Genomic DNA, 13492 nt, shown 5'->3' with positions numbered 1-13492 from the left:
TAGGATCTTGAAGTCCAATAACACAGTAGTTAATTTTCTATGATGTTAAAACAGCTCCTCCTGTTCCTGGGACCTGAGAATGGTCAGCATTCCTGAAGCAACTCCAAGAGGGGGTCAGGATCCAGGCACAGCAACTAAATCAAAGTGTGTCCTGTCCTTTGTTTTCAAAATGTATTTTCTTTTCTGAGTAATGGACCATCCAGGCCCTGGGGCATCTTATCTTCTTTACAGCCCTGTTTGTCTTCTCGCAGCACATCCTCCAGGTTCCAGGATCTGTAAGAAACCTTTTATCTATATTTAGTAAGGTGAGTAATCATTAAACAACTGTAGTCCTGTTCTTTTTTTTCCTTTTAAATGTTTTATTGATTTTTGGAAAGAGGGGAAGGAAGAGAGAGAGAGAAACATTGATCAGCTGCCTCCTGCATGCCCCAACTGGGGATCAGACCTGCAACCTGGGCATGTGCCCTGACCAGGAATAGAATTGGTGACCTCTAGGTGCACCGGACAATGCTCAGTCCACTGAGCCATGCCAGCCAGGCTATAGTCCTATTCTTATTATGTGCCCTCCCCCCTATGAAAGTAATGTTAGCTGACAGAAGCTGAGTATCAAAAACTTCTCCCAGCCCTGGCCAGTTTGGCTCAGCGGTTAGAGCATCGGCCTGCAGTCCGGAGAGACCCAGGTTCGGTTCCCGCTAAGGGCACATACCTTGGTTGCTGTTTGTCCCCGGCCCTGGTTGGGTCGTGTGGGTGGCAACCACTCGATGTGTCGCTTTCACGTCGATGTTTCTCTCTCTCTCTCTCCCTCCCACTCTATCTGAACAAAATATCGAAAAATGTCCTCGGGTGAGGATAAAAAAAAAAAAAACTCCTCCCATTTGTCTTCGCCAACCTCTAGTCTCAATTAAGAACACAGTAGTTGTTCTTGTTCAAGCCCCCAGGTGCCTGTCTTCTTTCCCATCATATTTGTTCTGGTGGTCAATTTCTAGCCCAGGGACCTGGAGCATCTGTAGTTCTTAGAGGTTACTGGTTCCTCAAAGGATTTTACTGCAGAAACACAGCAGCAGGTAGTGACATCTGCCCTGAGTATGACAAGGACACCACTTCTTGTACACCTGCACAAGCATGCACTAATGTGAGTTTCTAATAAATTTGTCATTTGGATCCTCTTTATGGCCCAGCTAGGTAGGTATTATTATACCCATTTTTAAGATGGGAAAACCAAGGCTCAGTGAGTGTTTGCCTGAAGTCATACAGCTAGCACTCCACATGAGGGATTCAACCCCAGATCTGCATACTGCTCACTCTCACGTTCTTCCCCTGACAATGCACAGCCTCTGCCTGATAGACAGGCTGTCTCTGGGAGACATGGCTTGCACTTCAGAGAGCTGGCATGCCAGGATATTGGGGCAGTTTATGGGGACCACAGAAGAGAATTGTGGAATGGAGCTGCCACCAAAGCCCTGTGACTTTGGAGGATGGCAGGGAGGTAGGCACATCATGGCTCAGAAGAGACCCTGGCCTCAGGAAAAGTTTTTCTGCTTTCATAACCTCACCCATAACCTCACCCATAACCTCACCCCTGTTCTGTAAGACCCCTTTTCACTGCTCCTTCCTCTCTCCATTTGTCTTCCTGGTTTTTTTCTCCCTCAACCCCCTGAGCAAGAAGCTTGGTTTCTGGGAACCATCACAGCCCTGCTCTGTCTTCTCCCCAGAAATCAGCTTGATCACTTGTGAAAACTGAGGCTCATGGAGGTTAAATGACTTGTCCAAGGTCACACTAACAATTACTGCTGGTGTTAGAGCCAGGTCTGAGTGCTTATAAAGCCCTTTCCACTCTGCACATGCTTCACTTCTGCTTCCTCTCCCTATAGGTCATGCTGTACTCTTTCAACCCAAAATAGAAGTCTTTCATTAGACAGACTGATGTGACATCTGACTCAGTACAAAATGCACTGAATTTTAACCATAGTCTAAAGATAATGGCCCTGGCCGGTCTGGCTCAGCAGTTGGAACGTCGGCCCATGGACCAGAGAGTCCCAGGTTTGGTTCCCACTAAGAGCACGTACCTCGGTTGCAGTTTGTCCCCAGCCCCGGTTGGGGTCGTGTGGGTGGCAGCCATTCAATGTGTCTCTCTCACGTCAATGTTTCTCTCTCTCTTCCTTCCTCTTTCCCTCCCAATCTATCTGAAGAAAAATGCAAAAAATGTCCTCAGATGAGGATTTAAAAAAAAAAGAAGAAGAAGAAAGATAATGGAATCATGGATCTTTTTCTCCCTTTATTTCACCACCACCACCACCACTGTTATAAATAAACAAACATTTTGCCCTGGCAAGGTAGCTCAGTTGGTTAGAGCATCATCCTGATACACCAAGGTTGTGGGTTTGATCTCCAGTCAGGACACATATAAGAAGCAATTAATGAATGTTTAAATGAGTGGAACAGCAAATCTCTCTCTCTCTCTCTCTCCCCCCCTCTCTCTTTCTTCTCTCAAATCAATTAATAAATACAAATTTTGGGCCCAGCCAGTGTGGCTCAGTGGATTGAGCGTTGTCCCATGGACTAAGAGGTGCTGGTTTCATTCTGGTCAGGGCACATGCCGAGGTTGCTGGCTCAATCCCCAGTGGGGGCTGTGCAGGAAGCAACCAATCAGTGTGTCTCCCACATCGATGTTTCTATCTCTCTCTCTCCCTTCCTCTCTAAAAATTAATAAAAACATATTTTAAAAAGTTTAATAACTAAGTAAATAAAAATTTGGGGGGGACAGACTTTAAAGAAAAATTTAATTGATTCTTAGAGAAAGAGAGAGAGAAGCATCAATGAAAGAGAACATCGATTGGCCTCCTCCTGCAGGCCCCCCACTAGGGATCAGGCCCACAACCTGGGCATGTGCCCTGACCAGGAATCAAACTGGTGACCTCTTGGTGCATGGGTCGATGCTCAACCACTGAGCCACACCAGCCAGGCAAGAAACAGACATTTTAAAATATATAATATATGTAAATATTATATATATGTGTGTGGGTTTTTATACATATTAAATTTGACATGGACATATCATATTTAAACATACACACATTCACATATTTTAACTTGGACACAACATTAAGTAAAATAAAAACTGAGGACTTCAGCCAACAGGTTCATTTCTTTATATTTGGAACAAACACTTTGAAATTGAGGGAGCTATTCAGCATTTGCATCACTCAGCCTAGAGTCAGGGCTGACCTCTGAAGGCTGCCTGTCTTTGTGGAGTCATTCAGACCAAATTTCAAATATTTTTTTCCCTTTAAGGAACCCAAACAGACAGTTCAAATGTCAAAGGCACATGAGGCCTAATACTGCCCACTGCAAGTTCAGAAGGTGTTGGTCTTTTATAAAACAAAGAAAAGGCATTCTCCTTCAGGCTGGGTCCAACCAGAAGGCCTGTGAGAAGGGAAGGTCACATTTGAGGGGTCACATTACCCAGGACTTCAGAGAACAGATCTCTGGGATGGCAGGCCTTAAGGTCACTTTCTGCTGGGCACCCTGGGTCACCAGCGAGGGAGCACACACTTAATGCAATTAGGGACTGAAGGAGCAGAGGGCAACAGAGGAACGGTCAACATCCTATAAAGGGAATTAAATCTTTAGCTTGGTGCACTGTCATATTCTTCTGAAGCATTCAGACAATAATTTAATCCAAAGCATTTTTTTAAAAAACCCAACCTCACTTCTGTTGAATGCTTACTAGTGTCAGGCTCTGTGGTAGACCATTTTGCACACAGTATGTCAGATTACTTGGAGAAGTGGGCACCCATATCCTGGTTTGGAAACAGAGGCTCAGAGGGGCTAAGTGGACAGATCACCGGGGCCTTAGCTGGGACTAGCACCTGAGGCTCAAAGCCCAAGTTTTTTCTCCTGCCCCACAGCCAATCTGCATGCCAGGCTCCATGCTGGAGGCCGGGGTCGTAAAGGAGGTGAGCTCAAGGACTGCGACAGTTTCATCTCCCAGGGGAAAAAGAAATACTCTTTCTCTTTTTTTTAATCCTCACCTGAGGATATTTTTACATTTATCTTCAGATAGAATGGGAGGGAGAGAGAGAGAGGAAGAGAGAAGGATAGCGAGAGAAACATCAATGTGAGAGGGACACATCGACTGGTTGCCTCCTGTACAACTCTGACCAGGGCTGGGGACGAACCACAACCGAGGTGCATGCTCTTGATGGAATCGAACCCGTGACTCTTTGGTCTGCGGGCCAACGCTGTAACCACTGAGCCAAACCAGCCAGGGCAAGAAATAATCTTTTTATTTTTAAAAAAAAATTAAGCTCTGGTTGGTTTGGCTCAGTGGTTAAAGCATTGGACTGAGGACCAAGGGTAACAGGATCAATTCCCGGTCAAGGGGTGCAGGTTTGATCCCTGACCCTGTCGGGTCATACAAGAGGCAACCAATCTATGTTTCTCTCACATCAATGTTCCACTCTCTCTCTCCCTTCCTCTCTCCCACTCTATCTAAAGATCGATGAAAAAATGATCAAGTGAGGATTAACAAAAAATATATAAAATAAAACAAAGTATACAAGTCAATGGTTTTGAGGATAATCATAGAATTGTACAACAATCACCACAATCAATTTTATTTTATTTTATTTTATTTATTTATTTATTTTTGTTACAGATGTTTCTCTTTTTTCCCCACTGATTCCCCTCACTCCCTCCCTCCCCACCCTGTGCCCAGCATTCTTGTCCATGATCTTTATTCATGCATATATGCATATAAGTTCTGTGGTTTATCTCTCGCCCACCACCCCCTCTTCCGGGGATTGTCAGTCTGTACCCCACTTCCACATCTCTGGGACTACCCCATTCCTCAGACTGTAATGTTCATTGTATTCCACAAATTAGTGAGATCATATAATACTTTTCTTTCTCCGTTTGGCTTGTTTCGCTTAGGATAATACTTTCCAGGTCACTCCATGTCGTCTCAAAGGATAAGAGATCTTTTTTTCTTACAGCTGCATAGTACCCTATTGTGTACATGTACCACAGCTTTTTTATCCATTCGTCTACTGATGGACACGGGCTATTTCCAGATCTTCACTATTGTTAATAGTGCTGCTATAAACATGGGGGTACATATATTTTTTCTGATTGGTGTTTCAGGCTTCTTAGGGTATATTCCTAGAAGTGGGATCACTGGGTCAAATGGAAGTTCAATTTTTAATTTTTTGAGGTAACACCGTATTGTTTTCCATAGTGGCTGCACCAGTCTGCATGCCCACCAGCAGTGTACCAGAGTCCCCTTTTCTCCACACCCTCGCCAGCACCTGTTGTTTGATGATTTGTTGATAGTGGCCATTCTGACATGTGTGAGGTGATACCTCATTGTTGTTTTAATTGGCATCTCTCTGATGATTAGTAATGTTGAGCGTTTCTTCATGTCTCTTGGCCATTTGTATGTCCTGTTTGGAGAGGTGTCTATTTAGTCCCTCTGCCCATTTTTTAATTGGGTTCCTTGTCTTCTTTTTGTTGAGTTGTGTAAGCATTCTATATAAATTGGATATTAACCCCTTATCTGATGTATCATTGGCAATGATGCTCTCCCATACAGTGGGTTGCCTTTCCATTTTGATGATTGTATCTTTTGTTGTGCAGAAGCTTTTTAGTTTGATGTAGTCCCATGTGTTCAATTTTTCCTCTGTTTCAGTTGCCTTAGGTGATGTATCAGTGAAAATTCTGCTGTGTATGATGTCTGAAATTTTCCTGCCTACATTTTCTTCTAGGATTTTTATGGATTCATGGGTCACATTTAAGTCTTTTATCTATTTTGAGTTTATTCTTGTGTACGGTGTAAGTTGGTGGTCCAGTTTCATTTTTTTGCATGTAGCTGTCCAATTTTCCCAACATCATTTGTTAAAGAGGCTGTCTTTACTCCACCGTATGCTCTCGCCATGTTTGTCAAATGTTAATTGAGCATAATGTCTTGGGTCCATTTCTGGGTTCTCTGTTCTGTTCCACTGGTCTATATGCCTGTTCTTGTGCCAGTACCAGGCTGTTTTGATTACAGTGGCTTTGAAGTACAACCTGAAATCTGGTAATGTGATTCCTCCTACTTTGTTCTTCTTTTTCAACATTGCTGTGGCTATTTGGGGTCTTTTCTGAACTTTTGAAGTATTTGTTCTAGTTCTGTGAAGTATGTCATTGGTATTTTGATGGGGAATCTATAGATTGCTTTGGGTCGTATGGACATTTTAATGATGTTGATTCTTCCAATTCATGAACAAGGTGTGTGCTTCCACTTTTTTATATCTTCCTCTATTTCTTTTTTCAATGACCTGTAGTTTTCTGCGAATAGGTCCTTTATTTCTTTGGTTAAGTTTATTCCTAGGTATCTTGGGTTTTTTTCTGAGATGGTAAATGTGATTGTTTTCTTAGTTTCTCTTTCTGTGAGTTCATCATTGGTGTATAAGAATGCCATCGATTTCTTGACATTAATTTTGTATCCTGTTACTTTCCCAAATTCATTTATTAAGTCTAGTAAATTTTTGATGGAGTCTTTGGGGTTTTCTTCGTATAGTATCATGTCATCTGCGAATAATGACAGTTTCCTTTCCAATTTGGATCCCTTTTATTTTTTCCTCCTCTCTAATTGCTGTGGCTAAGACTTCCAATACTATGTTAAATACGAGTGGCGAAAGTGGGCATCCTTGCATTGTTCCTGTTTTTAAGAAAAATGCTTTTAATTTTTGCCTATTGAGTATGATGTTGGCTGTAGGTCTTTCATATATGGACATTATTATGTTGAGATATGATCACTCTATTCCCAGATTACTGAGCTTTTTTATCAGAAATGGGTGCTGGATTTTGTCAAATGCCTTTTCAGCATCTATTGATATGATCATATGATTTTTATCTCTCATTTGTTTGTGTGGTGTATCACATTTATTGATTTGCGAATATTGTACCAGCCTTGCATCCCTGGGATGAATCCCACTTGGTCATGGGGGAAAATTTTTTCTGTGTATTGCTGGATTCAATTTGCTAGTATTTTGTTCAGGATTTTGGCATCTATGTTCTTCAGGGATATTGGTCTGTGGTTTGCTTTCTTTGTAGTTTCTTTTTCTGGTTTTGGAATTAGAATTATGCTGGCCTAATAAAATGAGTTTGGAAGTCTTCCTTCTTCTTGAATTTTTGAAATAGTTTGAGGAGAATGGGTATTAGTTCTTCTTTGAATGTTCAGTAAAATTCCCCTGTGAAGCTATCCGAGTTTAGGCTTTCGTTTTCTGGGAGAGTCTTGATTACATCCTCAATGTCTTTTGCTGTTATTGGTCTGTTCAAGTTTTCTATCTCTTCCCGGTTCAGTTTTGGGAGACTATGTGTTTTTAGAAATTTGTCCATTTCACTTAGATTGTCAAATTTGTTGCCGTATAATTGTTCATAATATTTGTTAATAATCCTTTGAATTTCTGTGGTGTCAGTTGTTACTTCTCCTCTTTCATTTCTGATTTTGGGTATTTCAGTTCTCTTTGTTTCTTGGTGAATCTAGCTGAGTGTCCATCAATCTTGTTTATCTTTTTAAAGAACCAGCTCTTTGTTTCATTGAGCCTTTGAATTGTTTTTTTGGTCTCCATGTCATTTATTTCTGCTCTGATCTTTACTATGTCCTTCCTTCTGCTTGCTCTGGGGTTTTCTTTTCATTTGCTTTCTAGTTCTTTAAGTTGTGAGGTTAGATATTTTGTTAGAAATTTTTCTTGCTTCTTGAGGTAGGCCTGTAGTGCTATAAACTTCCCTCTCAGAACTGCTTTCACTACATCCCATAGATTTTGTGTTGTTGTGTGTTCATTTTCATTTCTTTCCAGGAACTTTTTACTTTCTTCCTTGATCTCCATGGTAACCCTTTCATTGTTCAATAACCTGCTATTTAGCCTCCATGTTTTCAAATGTCTTTGCATGTTCTTGTTGCAGTTGATTTCTAGTTGCATGCCATTGTGATCTGAGAAGATGCTTGATATGATTTCCATCTTCTTGAACTTGTAGAGACTTAGTTTGTGCCCTAATAATGGTCTATCTTTGAGAATGTCCCAAGAGCATATGAGAAGAATGTGAATTCTGCAGTTTTGGGGTGTAATTCTCTGTAGATATCTATTAAATCCATTTGATGTAGCATTTCCTTAGAGTCTGTGTTTCCTTGTTAATTTTTTGTCTAGAAGATCTATCCAGTGATGTCAGCGGGGTATTGAAGTCCCCTGCTATGATTGTATTGCTGTTGATTTCTCCTTTGAAGTCCTCCAAAGGATTTTTAATATATTTTGGTGCTCCTAAATTGGGTGCATATATGTTTACCAAAGTTATATCATTCTGTTGGATAGATCCTTTCAATATTATGTAGTGGCCTTCTTTTTCTCTAGTTATGGTCTTCATTTTGAAGTCTACTTTATCAGATATGAGTATTACTACCCCAGCTTTTTTTTCCTTTCCATTTACTTGAAAGATTTTTTTCCATCCCTTCACTTTCAACCTGTGTGAGTCTTTTGTTGTGTGGTTGGTCTCTTATATATGTGAGTCTTGCTTTCATGTTCAGTCAGCTACTTTGTGTCTTCTTATTGGAGCATTCAAACAATTCACATTTAAGGTTATAATTGATATGATCTTATTTATTGTCATTTTTGTTTAGTGTGGTTCTACTTTTCTTCCTATTTCTTCTACTAATTACAGCAGTCCTTTTAGCATATCTTGCAGTGCTGGTTTGGTGTTAATATATTCCCTTAGACTTTTTTTTGTCTGGAAAGCTCTTTATTTCACCTTCCATTTTTAATGATAGCCTTGCTGGATAGAGTAGTCTTGGATTCAGATCCTTGTTTTTCATGACCTTGATTACTTCATGCCACTCCCTTCTGGCCTATAGTATTTCTGTTGAGCAGTCAGCTGACAGTCTTCTGGGGTTTCACTTGTAGGTAACCTGTTGCTTATCTCGTGCTGCCTTTAGGATTCTGTCTTTGTCTTTAATTTTTGGCATTTTAATTACTATGTGATTTGGTGTGGGCCTGTTTGTGTTCTTCTTACTTGGAGCTCTCTGTGCTTCTTGAATTTGAATGCCTTCTTCCTTCACCAAGTATGGGGAGTTTTCTGTCATTATTTCTTCAAATATATTCTCTAACCCTTGCCCATTCTCTTCCTCTTCGGAGACTCCTATGATGCAAATGTTTACGTTTCCAATTGTCCCACAGTTCTCTTAAGCTATATTCCTGTTTTTAAATTATTTTTTCTTTTTGGTTTTCTGATTGGTTGATTTTTTCTACCCTGTCTTCTAATTCACTGATCCAGTCCTCAGCTTCCTCTACTCTACTGGTTAGTCCTTCCAATGTGTTCTTAATCTGCTATGTCATTCTTCATTTCCACTTGGTTGGTTTTCAATGTCTCTATATCTTTAATCATGGTGCTGATTTCCTTACTCATGCTGTTGAGCTTCCTCAAGATCATGGCTCTGAACTCTACCTCTGATAATTTGCATAGCTGCATTTCATTGATCTCATCTTCGATAGAGTTCTCTTGTTCTTTATTTGGGATTTGTTTCTTTGTTTCACCATTTTGGCTATCTCAGTGGGTTTTGGAGCCTGCCAAATTTTCCCTGTGGGTGTTGGTGTTCTGCTGTTTGTGGCTCTCTCTACTGGATTTGGATAAGTCTGGATGGGCCCACGTTAAATACCACTGTCGAGTCTTACTTTCCTGGGTAGATTTTCAAGTCCAGGAAAGGTTCAGTTATCCTCTAGCTTTTTTGTGGTGACTAGTAGTCTCAGTTACTCAGTGCCTTGAAATGTAGCCCTGGTGTTCTACCTAAGAGGATTTCCGGATGGTGGAGATAGATGCTGGTTGTTAATGAGCCTCAATTTTTTTTATTTCTTTGCCTCACCTGGGAAAGGCTGAATGTCTGAGAGGGTGCTGTTGCTATTCCCCATAGCTCTGGGAAGGAGCACACTGGCCACCATCCTTTGTGGCCGCAACTCAGCAAAAACTCTGAGTGCCCTCCAGATGCTGGGTGTCCCCACAGAGTTCCAGCCCAGTCTGCCCTCTCTCTGCTGTAGCCCCCAGGTGAGTGGCTGTGGCTGTTTTAGTGCTCTGTCCAGGCTCTCTGGGCTGTGGAACAGGCTTGGTCTTTATTCCCCAAGGGCGCTGTTCACAGCTGACTGCTGCTGTCCCTGGGCTCCTAGCTTGCCACCCTCTCACACCTCTGCATATCCTACCAGTTTCCCTGCTTATATGGTCCTGTCCTGCTGCTTTTCTGTTGCTTTTTTCTGAGGATTTGTCTTTATTTTAGTTGTAATTCCCGTTTGGTCCTGGGAGTTCGGCTGCGTGGCTTCTATTCACTCCACCTCCTTTTTCACATCCTCTAAGCCTCTCTTGTGCCCAGGACTTTCTGGTACCCCTGCACCCTGCAGGTCCTATGGGTAACTGGATCACACAGTCCCTCTGTGGACCCGGCTCTATGCCTATGTTATGGGCTGCTGGGTCTCACAGGCCTCTCTGGTGCATCAGCACCCTGCAGGTCCCACAGGTAACTGGATGGCATAGTCCCTGGTTGTTTGCACAGTCCTCTCTTGTGCTTCAGCACCCCACATGCCCCGTGGTAATTAGACTGCTCAGTCCCTGCTGGGTAGCCCAGGCCTCTTTGGTGCCTCACAACCCCGCAGGTCCTGTGAGTAACTGGATGGCACAGTCCCTGCTGGGTCGCATGGGCATCTCTGGTCCTTCAGCACCCCACAGATCCCACGTGTAATTGGATCGCAAAGTCCCTGCTGGGTCTCACAGGCCTCTCTGGTGCCCCCACAACCTGCAGTTCCCTCAGGCAGGCAGCTGGACTGTACCAGTCTCTTTTGGGTTAGGGCTTCCCACTGCACTTGTGAGCTACTGGACTGCACAGGCCTCTGTGGAGGCCCAGGTTCTGCTACTGGTGGCTGGGGAGTGCTGCTGCACCACGGGGCTCAACTCCTGCTCAGCTTTTGCTGTAGATTTTGAGGATGGGTCTCAGCTGCTGGTCTGTGCTTCTGTTGCCTAGGGATGGATTTCTGCTCCCTGGCCTCTGTTGCTGGGGGTATATCTGGACTCTGATTGGGCTGCTACTATGGGGGATGGTACTGGGCTCCGGGTTGTCCAGGGCTTCTGCGACCGGTACCTTGGGAGCTCCACTGCTGTGCACCGGTCTGTGTTGACACAGAGTATCCACTGATCCAATGGTGCCAGGTGTGCTGGTGGGCTCAGGTTGCTGGGCCCTAGCCGCTCCCATTGCTTCCTCTCAGGGAAGACCAAGGATCTTCCAAAATGGTGGGGCCTCCCCGCAGCACAGAGAGAAGTGCCCTGAAGGTCCGCTAACCGTGGTAGCCGGCTGCTCCATCCACAGCACAGGAACCTTCTGCTCCACGGCTCTGCATTGCTTGGGTTTGGTCGTCCACTTTCACGCCCACTCACACTCCCTCACACACTCACCCTCCCTCCAGTCCTGCCCGCTGCCATCTTCCCTTCACCACAATCAATTTTAGAACATATACTTCACCCCCAAAAAGAGGACCTGCACCAGTTAGCCATCACCCCAGCCCTAGGAAACCACTAATCTACTTACTATCTCTATAGATTTACCTCTTTTGGACACTTCATATAAATGGAATCATAATATATGGACTTTTGTGCCTGCTTCTTTCACCTTTAAAGTTTATCTATGCTGTAGCATGCTCAGCACCTTGCCTCTTATACTTCAAGACAAACTCGAAATCATCCCTTATCCTCATTCCTTTGTTTTAATCTGCTAATTTTAGTATGCAAGGTGTTTATCATTTAAGATGCCAATGGTATAAAAAGCATATGTGAAGTCATAGGGTTGGTGGCTTTCCATGCCCACTTCACTCAGCATTGGGAGAGAATACGCTTGCCCAGGCCCTGCCCAAGCACTATGGCACTGTTTCATATACGTCATTCTAAGAGACAAGAAACAGTATCCTTCAGGAGTTTTATTTTTTATTTTATTTTATTTATTTATTAATTTAATCCTTACCCGAGGACATTTTTGCATTTATCTTCAGATAGAGCAGGAGGGAGAGAGGGAGGGAAAGAGTGAGAGAAACATCGATGTGAGAGAGACACATCAAGTGATTGTTACCCACACAACCCCAACCCGGGCCGGGGACAAACTGCAACGGAGGTATGTGCCCTTAGTGGGAACTGAACTCAGGTCTGTCTGGTCCACAGGCCGACGCTCTAACACCTGAACCAAACTGGCCAGGGCTCCTCCGGGAATTTTACTTTGCAATTCTCTTTGACTGAGCTTGAACATTTTTTTCATAAGTTTCAGAGAAACTTATATTTCCCTTTCAGTGAATAACCTGATCATATCCTTGGTCAGTTCTTCCATTGGGTAGTTCGTTTTTTTCTGGTTGATTTGCAGGAATGCTTTAAGGAAATTGCCATGAGTTGGAAACATTTTTTCGTCTTGATACTTTTCATTTGACTGCTTTGGGTTTGTCTTTTGTTTTTATTTTGAGTCATGCAAAAAATTTTCTAATGTAGTCACATTTATCAATCTTCTATTTTATGGCTTCTGAGGTTTGTGTCATATTGAAGGGCCTCTCAAAACAGAGATTATAAAAGAAATTTATGGCTCCTTTTAGTACTTCTGTGGTTTCATTTTGCTTCATTCTATCTAAAGGTTGCATAGAATTCCATTGCATGAGTATATCATAATTCACCTCACCCATTTCCCGTTATTGGGCATTTGGGTTGTTTCTAGTCTTTTTCTATTAAATGTGATGCTGCAATGAATAGCCTCTCATATGTCGGACTTTTATACACATGTGGAAGTATATCTTAGAGTGGATTCCTTCAAATAGAATTACTAGATTAAAGAGTATGTGCATTTTAGATTTTGAAATATACAGTTAAATTACTTCCTAAAGGAAAAAAAATAGAAAAAAAATAAAAAAGAATAAATTATTTCCTAAAGAGATGGTTCTGTATTCCTCCACTTAGTAGTGTGCCAAAGAGCCTTGCCTCAGCCTCACCAGCTCCTCTTTTTTATATTTTTATCTTTTATTAATCCTCACCTGAGGAAATTTTTCCATTGATTTTTTTAAGATAGAGTGAAAGGGAAGGAGGGAGGGACAGAGAGAGAAACATTGATGTGAGAGAGACACATCGATTTGTTGCCTCCCGCATGACCCCAACTGGCCAAGGATTGAATCTGCAACCCAGGTATGTGCCCTTGACCAGGAATTGAACCCATGACGCTTTGGTGTGCAGGTTGACACTCTGACCACTGAGCAAAACTGGCCAGGGCTAGCTCTTCTTTTTTTAAATGGGAAACATTGTTCTTTATTTTCTTCTCAAAATGTTTAGGGTGGGGAGGACAGACAAGCAGATAGGCTGGCATGTTGTGGGTGGAGACCCCCTCTCCACAGGCCGGGCTAACAGTGTTTTATATTATCCTAATGAGGATCTGGCAGCGGTCTTCAGAGTGACAGCCTCAAAA

General features: G+C 42.6%; 1 protein-coding gene across 1 annotated transcript in view; it reads left to right on the top strand.

The window, feature by feature from the left end:
* The window catches only part of COL23A1 (collagen type XXIII alpha 1 chain), a 453398-nt gene that overhangs the window by 294376 nt on the left and 145530 nt on the right, over positions 1-13492 (top strand). The gene's annotated exons all lie outside the window — the stretch shown is intronic.

This window comes from Molossus molossus, unplaced genomic scaffold, assembly GCF_014108415.1.
Source record: "Molossus molossus isolate mMolMol1 unplaced genomic scaffold, mMolMol1.p scaffold_m16_p_4, whole genome shotgun sequence".
NCBI classification, from domain to species: Eukaryota; Metazoa; Chordata; class Mammalia; order Chiroptera; family Molossidae; genus Molossus; species Molossus molossus.
This window is presented reverse-complemented; position numbering and strand designations above follow the sequence as displayed.